The 10403-nt window shown below is 47.5% G+C and overlaps 2 pseudogenes; both read left to right on the forward strand.

Annotated features, from left to right (window-relative positions):
* The first annotated feature begins 145 nt into the window (after positions 1–145).
* LOC119357499 lies at positions 146–4308 on the forward strand (annotated as a pseudogene).
* Positions 4309–5051: 743 nt separating this feature from the next.
* Positions 5052–9926, forward strand: LOC119357501 (annotated as a pseudogene).
* The last annotated feature ends 477 nt before the right edge of the window (positions 9927–10403 follow it).

Raw genomic sequence — 10403 nt, forward strand, 5'->3', positions numbered from 1 at the left:
GTCGCAAAACCATCATCAAACATCGCCATCGTGAGTGGCAGCAGCTTCACTTCACCCCCTCTCCATATATGGGACGAGAAAATATGTATTAGAAGAACCGATATTTATAGCAATACAATCATAAGTCGCATGCAACATCCACGTGATGAATTACAATTTATTTGAATGGTACTATATATATATATATATATATATATATATATATATATATATATATATATATATATATATAATTGGCCCGTGGCAACGCACGGGCATTATACTAGTAAAATAAAATCAGGCAGTACGTTCCATCACCATACCAACCGGCTGCTGCAGAAAATTATTGTAAGCAAACTGTGGCGCTTTTATAACCGGCCTCAACATCCCTTCATGCTCCTACGACAAGGAAAGTACTAGCATACTTCGTGCCCCGTGCTGACGACATCATCCTCGCCACGCAGCCCAAATGCGGCACCACCTGGATCAAAGCCCTTGCCTTCACCATCACCAACCGATCTTGCTATGGGTTCGGCGACCACCCGCTCCTCACACGCCACCCACAGCATGTCGTGCCATTCATCGAGATCCCGGCCGCCGGCCCGAACCACACCGACATCCATACACTTTCGTCTCCGAGGCTTCTCGCCACGCATGTACCCATGTCGTTGCTCCCACCGGACACGAGATCGGTCGGCTGCCGGGTCGTGTACCTGTGTCGGGACCCCAAAGATGCCCTCGTGTCAAGGCTGCACTTCGAGAACAAGGCGTTCCAGGGCACCAACCTGTCCATGGACAGTGCTTTCAGCATGTTCTGCGAGGGCTTCTCGCCCTATGGCCCCTTCTGGGATCACTGCCTCGGGTACTGGAGGGAGAGTGTAACAAGGCCCGACAACGTTCTTTTCTTGAAGTATGAGGAGATCAAGTCCGATCCAGTGAACACCGTGAGGAAGCTGGCGAAGTTCCTCGGCGTCCCGCTGACTGAGGAGGAGGAGAGGTCCGGCGTTGCTCAGGAGGTGGTGAGGCTGTGCAGCTTTGAGGCACTTACCAACCTGCAAGTCAATCAGGTCGGCCGCGTACGCCTCGGTGATAACATTTTCATGAGTAACTCTGTGTTTTACAGAAAAGGAGAAGTTGGGGACTGGGCAAACCACATGAGCCACGAGATGGGGGACAAGTTGGACCGCATCGTCCAACAAAAGCTTGAAGGATCTGGGCTTGTGTTTTGAGTCGTTGTTGTCTGTTCCCTTCTCCTTTCCTCACCATGTACGCCGTATTGCACATTCCAATAAGAGGAGTTTGTTTCTTTTAAATCTATGTACATTGTGGTTTAATTAACGAAAATGTACATGGCAAATCGAACGATTTTCATGGCAATTTATAGGATGTCAAAGTTAGTTTGCAAGCACGTCAATTTCCTAACAAAAAATAATCTAAACTGGATTTGCCATGCTCATCAACAAACAGATCACATCTTGATGTTGTGTGTAAAGCAATCAGATCACATTTCGATGTTGTGTGCGAAATGAAAAACTAGCGGTACCGTTTCTACCGGGTACCCCAAAGGCACCGGATACATCCTGCGATTCGTGCATACAAATCATTCTTGTACCGTAGTCAAATCAACAGTTGCCAATTGATTTTCTGTTGTGTGTATTCGCGCACAATAGATACGGTGGAGCCCACACCCGTACTTAACTCATTGTGTCCATCTTTCACCCCCTACCTCTCAGTATTGTTTGAGGAACTACCGGATTGGGCTGGTCTGCCGTGCCGCACCGCGCCGCCGCCACCGTTGTTCCACAAGTGCGTTCCCAGGTGGAACTGGAGCGGACCTCAAAGATTCAGCGTCTCAGTTCGCAATCTGGAAGAAAGTCCAATCACTTTAGTATATGTTGACGGTTTTGATTTGTTAGATGGCGGTACTCAGATTGCAAATACTACATGAGTCTCATCAATCAGTGCAGTTCTTACGGGCCCTGGTCGTTGCAATTTCACGGTTGTCAACATATAAGAAATCCTTGGAGTATCGTGAGCATACGACAGATCTTGATTCGAGCGCAGCATGTTGTTGTTTACGGGTTGTCTAGTTTAGAATTCCTATTATCTCTGTTGGAGGGGCATTTATGATTTGATGATTTTCTACATTTTGTATTAGTTAGAGGAAATTTTGTGTTTTTGTCATTTAAGGACTATGGGGATTTTACATATGTTTTTTTACTCATGGTTTGATTGGCAGATTAACTGATTACCCTGGTAAACATGAAAGAAAACCTATCTGAAAATGAGCTCTGCGCACGTAGATCGCCTAGATTTATAAAAAGACGTAAATTGGATATAGCTGACACCGCTCGCTACGCAGCGCATCGCGCCGAACCAACTGCCCCCACGTATCGGACCTAGCACTGCTCGCCCAACCGTGCCGCCAACCGGGAGCACCACCTGACGCCGGCTAGCCCCTCGGTGGCCTTTGGTGGCGGTGGGGGAGAAAGGGAGGAGAGGAGGAGGTAGGCGCCGGCATGCTATGGTTCCTCCCGTCTCCTTGCGGTGACGACGCAGCAAGGAGGGATGGGATTTTTTTTCGGTTTCCTTTCTTGGCTTTCTCATGTTTTCCTCTTTATAACAAGACATTAGTTAACTAATGAAATTGAAGAGTGAGCTTTCTTTATAAAAAAGAAACACGGGAATGAATCGTACTTGGATGAATAATTAGGCGGTAAATGGGCTAAACTGTGATTTGTTGTGATATTTTTGTTGTTTTATATAATATATATGTGTGATTCCCAAAAAATATGGAAGATTCAGATTGATTGTCATAGCTGACAACATATATTACTCGAGTCCATAAAAAACATATATTACTCGTGGATATGTTTTAGGTGGGAATGGAGCTTAATGGGCCATCCACCATCCTTTGCATGCCTCTCGTGCACGCACGCAGTCCTCCTGTCGGTGTCTCGTGCGGGCAGGAAAAAGCCATGTGAGTGCGACGTCCATCACATGCATTCAGAAAATGTAAGCAATCATGCAGCCTTCTCTCTGGATAGAAAATGTGTGCATATATAAAATAAAATGAGGTAGTACGCTCCATCACCGCACCAACCGGCTGCTGCAGAAAATGTAAACAATATGTGGCCTATATAGCCAGCCTCAACATCCCCTCCTGCAAGGAAAGAAGCCATCCTCACCTCCCCTCCCACCTCAGCCATGGCTGCTCAACCAGTAGTAGGTCCACTGATGATGAGTGATCCAGAGAGTGCTACTACCAAGAGTTCAACAACACAAGAAGAAGATGTCTTACCCAAAAATTTGGTAGCCACACTTCCAGCTAGAGAAGGGTGGTCTGAACCGCTCGTTCAATACCACAACTACTGGTTCAGACCGGGGCACCTCGAGCGGATCCTGCTCGTGAAGCAGGCCTTCGTGCCCCGCGCCGACGACATCATCCTCGCCACGCAGCCCAAATGCGGCACCACCTGGCTCAAAGCCCTCGCCTTCACCATAACCAACCGATCCCGCTACGGCTTCATCGACCACCCGCTCCTCACACACCACCCTCAGCATCTCGTGCCGTTCATCCAGATCCCTGGTGCCGGCACGGGCCACACTGACATCGACCCCTTTGGGTTCCCGAGGCTTCTCGCCACGCACACGCCCATGTCGTTGCTCCCGCCAGGCATGAGATCACTCGGTTGCCGAGTCGTGTACCTGTGCCGGGACCCCAAGGACGCTCTTGTCTCAAGGCTGCACTTCGAGAACAAGGCGTTTCCGGGCACCGACCTATCCATGGACAGATGTTTCAGCATGTTCTGCAAGGGGTTCTCGCCTTATGGCCCCTTCTGGGATCACTGCCTCGAGTACTGGAGGGAGAGCATGGCAAGGCCGGACAGCGTCCTCTTCCTTAAGTACGAAGAGATCAAGTCTGATCCAACGCAGGTTGTGAGGAAGCTGGCGAAATTCCTCGGCGTCCCACTGACCGAGGAGGAGGAGAGGTCCGGTGTTGCTCAGGAGGTGGTGAGGCTGTGCAGCTTTGAGGCACTTACCAGCTTGCAAGTCAATCAGGTCGGCCGCGTTCATTTCAGTGATAACATTGTCATGAGTAACTCTGTGTTTTACAGAAAAGGAGAAGTAGGGGACTGGGTAAACCACATGAGCCAGGAGATGGGGGAGGAGTTGGACCGCATCGTCCAACACAAGCTTGAGGGATCTGGGCTTGTGTTTTGAGTTGCTATTATCTGTTCGCTTCTCCTCTCCTCACCATGTACATTGCATTGCACATTTCAATAAGAGGATTTTCTTCCTTTGAAGTCTATGCCCATTTTGATTTAATTGATGTTGGACATTTCAGTAAGAGGAGATTGTTTCTTTTAAGTCTACTATGTCAATTGTGGTTTAATTAACGAAAATGCTAAAATCTGATGTGTGAATTTTAGCCATGGCAAATCGAATGATTTTCATGGTAATTTATAGGATGGAAAATTTATTTGCAGACACCTGAATTTTGTACAAAAAATTAAACCGAGGTGGATTTGTCATGGTCACCAACTAAACTTGTCTTCCTCGATGAACATAACTAGCAAGAAAGGGATTTGTCATGGTCACCAACTAAATCATGGTAGTACGTTCCATCACCGCACCAACCGGCTGATGAAGAAAATGTATTCAATATGTTGCCTTCACAGCTAGCCTAAACATGCCCTTCCTACAAGGTAAGTAAGTACTCCCTCTGTTTACTTATACAAGGCCACTATAAAAAATACACTTTGCGTCTATATAAGGCCACCAACAATAATCAAGACAAAGTTAATGATATTTTCCCGAACTAGCAAACTATTTAATACTTGCATGCATGTAATCATAATTGCACTCCAATCAGCTTCCTATCCCTTCCTTGCATGTATGCGGTGTATTAACGGTCCCATTAAACAAAAAGAAAAGCAGGTTTACAAGACAAGACATTTAATTTTACATTGGTACCTGTAATATGAGTTTGTGACCTTGTATATAAAAATGGAGAGAGTAGCATACATTAGGCAAATTAAGCCATCTTCGCCTCCCCTCCCACCTCAGTCATGGCTGTTCAACTAGTAGTAGCTCCATTGATGATGAGTAATCCTGAGAGTGCTACTACCGAGAGTTCGACAAACACAAGAAGATGTCTTACCCAAAGATCTCGTAGCCACACCTCTAGCAAGAAAGGGGTGGTCTGAACCACTCGTTCAATATAATGTTTTAAATAGCGGGCTATGGCATATAGCGGCGACCTTTAAAAACAGATATAGCTGGGCTATAGCGGCAAATTGTACATGAAATCATTTAGCGCCAACATGTTCAAACAGCTATAGCGGGGCTATAGCCGGTTATTTAAAACTATGGTTCAATACCACAACTACTGGTTCAGACCATGGCACCTCGAGCGGATCCTGCTGGTGAAGCAGTCCTTCGTGTCCCGTGCCGATGACATCATCCTTGCCACGCAGCCCAAATGCGGCACCACCTGGCTCAAAGCCCTTGCCTTCACCGTAACCAACCGATCCCGCTACGGCTTCAGCGACCACCCGCTCCTCACACACCACCCTCAGCATCTCGTGCCGTTCATCCAGATCCCTTGTGCCGGCATGGGCCACATCAACATCGACTCCTTTGGGTTCCCGAGGCTTCTCGCCAAGCACACGCCCATGTCGTTGCTCCCGTCAGGCATGAGATCACTCGGTTGCCGAGTCGTGTACCTGTGTCGGGACCCCAAGGACGCTCTCGTGTAAAGGCTGCACTTCGAGAATAAGGGGTTTCCGGGCACCGGCCTATCCATGGACGGATCTTTCAGCATGTTCTGCGAGGGGTTCTCGCCTTGTGGCCCCTTCTGGAATCACTGCCTCGAGTACTGGAGGGAGAGCATGGCAAGGCCGGACAGTGTCCTCTTCTTGAAATACGAAGAGATCAAGTCTGCTCCAGCGCAGGTTGTGAGGAAGCTGGCGAAATTCCTCGGTATCCCGCTGACCGAGGAGGAGGAGAGATCCGGTGTTGCTCAGGAGGTGGTGAGGTTGTGCAGCTTTGAGGCACTTACCAGCCTACAAGTCAATCAGGTCGGCCACGTTCAACTCGGTCATAACATTGTCATGAGTAACTCTGTGTTTTACAGAAAAGGAGAAGTAGGGGACTGGGTAAACCACATGAGCCAGGAGATGGGGGAGGAGTTGGACTGCATCGTCCAACACAAGCTTGAGGGATCTGGGCTTGTGTTTTGAGTTGTTATTATCTGTTTGCTTCTCCTCTCCTCACCATGTACGTTGCATTGCACATTTCAATAAGAGGAGTTTGTTCCTTTGAAGTCTATGTCCATTTTGATTTAATTGATGTTGGACATTTCAGTAAGAGGAGCTTGTTTCTTTCAAGTCTACTATGTCAATTGTGGTTTAATTAACGAAAATGCTGAAATCTGATGTGTGAATTTTAGCCATGGCAAATCGAACGATTTTCATGGTAATTTATAGGATGGCAAATTTATTTGCAAGCACCTGAATTTTGTACAAAAAGTTAGACCGAGCTGGATTTTTCATGGTCACCAACTAAACTTGTCTTCCTCAATGAACATAACTTGTCATTAAAAACGTTTATGGATATCCGAAGCGACAACCATGGCGGGGCTTGCAGCGACGCGCCGCAGCATGGCCAAGATGCGGCTACCGGTGCCAGGAATGCCTACATCGGGATCCCCTTCCCCATAGATCAAGCAAGTCAGGCGGCTCCTAGATTGGTGACGGCCGCAACGGCGCTCATGGATGGGAAAGGAGGCAGCAATGTTCCTCCCCTTCTCTCGGTCTGGTGCAGTGTTGTGGGAGACGACGAGGTATGTGGCGACTCCGCCTCCCATGGCGGCGACAATATAGAAGTTGCAGGTCTAGTGCCTGCCTAGGGGTGGGGAAGCACATTTTTTCTATTGTAGATTCTGAACAGGCGGCAAGGAGAGGGACCGGTTGCTCCGTGCTCCTTCGAACCTACTGCTAGTGTGATACCATGGAGGTTCTATCGCCCCTCTAGCCTCTCCTCTCTTTCTTTATGTGATGTGTTACGACAGATCCTAATCAATCTTTCCTCCCTCAAGAGAAAATCGACACCCGTGGGCACCACTGCCGTCAGCACCAAAGCGTCGAGCTTTTGCTTTGCAGCTCACCCATGTCACCATGAAGCATCCAGGACAACTGCAAAGAACAAAAGTCTCCAGATTCAGATCTAGGCGCCGCCACTTCAAATGCCGGAGAGTGAGCCCAAGCCACCCACCGGTACAACCCTCGCCACGCAGATGACCAAGACCACAGCCACAGTCACCACAACCGACATGGAGCCCGGAAAATTCGTATATATGTCTGTGTGTGTTTCCCAAAAAATATATGGAAGATTCAGCTTGATTGTCATAGCGGACAACATATATTACTCGTATCCATACAAAAATATTACTCGTGGATATGTTTTAGGTGGGAATGGAGCATTGGAGCTGCATGAGGCCATCAAACATCTCGTGCACGCACGCAGTCCTGTCGGTGTCTCGTGCGGCCAGGAAAAGGCCATGTGAGTGCCACGTTCATCGCATGCATACAGAAAATGTAAGCAATCATGCAGCCTTCACTTTGGATAGAAAATGTGTATATACGTATAAAATAAAATCATGGTAGTACGTTCCATCACCGCATCAACCGGCTGATGAAGAAAATGTATTCAATATGTTGCCTTCACAGCTAGCCTAAACATGTCCTTCCTACAAGGTAAGTAAGTACTAGCATACATTGGGCAAATTAAGCCATCTTCGCCTCCCCTCGCACCTCAGCCATGGCTGCTCAACCAGTAGTAGCTCCATTGATGATGAGTAATCCCGAGAGTGCTACTACCGAGAGTTCAACAAACACAAGAAGATGTTTTACCCAAAGATCTCGTAGCCACACCTCGAGCAAGAGAGGGGTGGTCAGAACCACTCGTTCAATACAATGTTTTAAATAGTAGGCTATGGCATATAGCGGCCACCAGGGCCGTCTCCAGAAATTAGAGGCCCCAATGCGAATTATAAAATGGGGCCCTAAAATTGAAAAATGATGTGTGTTATAGCCTCATAAATGGTGAAGGAAAACACTCATAAAAATAGTGGTGGACAACAAATGTTTTTTTAGTGTGCCAAAATTTATAGCATTGATTTTTAAAAATATATATGCTCACAAAAAAGGTAATATAAAATGTAATAAACAGAAGTAGGTATAATTTTCTCATACAAACATATAACAAAACTAATGTATGAATATTGATGTCAAGAGATACTGCTTACTCTATTATTCACGACCATCATTTTGTAGAGGAAAAGTCGCTGCTATAAATTTATCAAAATTATGGAAGTATTATTTTTTTGCAGGAAGCAACCTGTTAAAGAAAAATGAATCAATTTGTCTGCCCCCTTTTCCAAAAGAATTGTCTGCCCATTCTGTTATTCATCTTCTATCGAACATAAAAGTCATGTACTCATGTACACAAAGGAAACACATACGCGCATCCGCAAAAAAAAAGGAAAAACATACGCGAATGCACGGTACATCTCGTACCTTTTGGCGACGTTTTCAGATGCATCCAATCACCTCTATCGCAGTTTTCTGTTTTTTTTTCAGTAGAACCCACTATCAGTGTTAATTCCACTCAAAGTCTCCCTACGATCCTGGGCCAGCGCCACATCTTAATCTCCATCAACGTAATGGACTAAAGGCCCAAGGCCCATCTCACTAGAGAATAACGATTCGGTTGCTTTCCCCCGCAAAAAAAAAAAACGATTCGGTTGCTTTCTTCTTGCCGGAGACGAGCTGCAGACCTTCCCAGCAGCTCTAATGACGGCTCCTCTACAGATCAGATATATTTTAGAAATACGAATATAGGATCTGGGGGCCTCTATTTTTTGGGGGCCCTGTGCGGTTGCACAGCTCGCACATGCTTATGGACGGCGTTGGCGGTCACCCTTAAAAACAACTATAGCTGGGCTATAGCGGCAAATTGTACATGAAATTATTTAGCGGCAACATGCTCAAACAGCTATAGTGGAGCTATAGCGGGGCTAAAGCCAGCTATTTAAAACTATGGTTCAACACCACAACTACTGGTTCAGACCTTGGCACCTCGAGCGGATCCTGCTGGTGAAGCAGTCCTTCGTGCCCCGTGCCCGATGACATCATCCTCGCCATGCAGCCCAAATGCGGGACCACCTGGATCAAAGCCCTCGCGTTCACCATCACCAACCGATCCCGCTATGGGTTCAGCAACCACCCGCTCCTCACACACCACCCTCAGCATCTCATGCCGTTCATCCAGATCCCTGGTGCCGTCATGAGCCACACGGACATTCACCACCTTGCGTCTCCGAGGCTTCTCGCCACGCACACGCCCATATTGTTGCTCTCGCCAGGCATGAGATCACTCGGTTGCCGAGTCGTGTACCTGCTCCGGGACCCCAAGGACGCTCTCGTGTCAAGGCTGCACTTCAAGAACAAGGCGTTTCCGGGCACCGACCTATCCATGGACGGATCTTTCAGCATGTTCTGCGAGGGGTTCTCGCCTTATGGCCCCTTCTGGGATCACTGCCTAGAGTACTGGAGGGAGAGTGTGGCAAGGCCGGACAGCGTCCTATTCTTGAAGTACGAATAGATCATGTCCGATCTGGAGCAGGTCCTGCCGACCGAAGAGGAGGAGAGCTCCGGCGTTGCTCAGGAGGTGGTGAGACTGTGCAGCTTTGAACGCTCACCAGCTTGCAGGTGAACCAGGTCGGTGGTGTTCGTCACGGTGATAGCGCTTCCATCGGTAGTTCGGCGTATTACAGAAAAGGGGAAGTGGGGGACTGGGCAAACCACATGAGCCACGAGATGGCGGACAAGTTGGACCGCATTGTCCAACAAAAGCTTGATGGTTCTGGGCTTGTGTTTTAAGTTGTTCTTATCTGTTCCCTTCTCCTTTCCTCACCATGTACGTCATGTTGCACAAAGAGGAGTATGTTTCTTTTAAGTCTATGTTCATTCTGATTTAATGTTGCAAATTTCAGTAGGAGTTTGTTTAAAGTTTACTATATACATTGCGGTTTAAAAAGGAAAATACTAAAAATCTGACATGTGATTATTAGACATTGAAATTGAACGATTTCCATGGCGATTTAGAGGATGGCACTAGTAGAAAAAGGGGGCTTTGGTCCAGGCCGGGTAACCCCATTAGTCCCGGTTCAGTCCAGAACCGGGACCAATGGGTGCATTAGTCCCGGTTCGTGCGGCTAAGGCATTAGTCTCGGTTCACCTGGGCCCTTTAGTCCCGGTTCATGCCACGAACCGGGACTAAAGGGTGCGATGCCCATTAGTCCCGGTTGGTGGCACCAACCGGGACTGATGGCCTTTGAAGCATTACTACCGGTTCAT

Source organism: Triticum dicoccoides, chromosome 2A (assembly GCF_002162155.2).
Source record: "Triticum dicoccoides isolate Atlit2015 ecotype Zavitan chromosome 2A, WEW_v2.0, whole genome shotgun sequence".
Taxonomy (NCBI): domain Eukaryota; kingdom Viridiplantae; phylum Streptophyta; class Magnoliopsida; order Poales; family Poaceae; genus Triticum; species Triticum dicoccoides.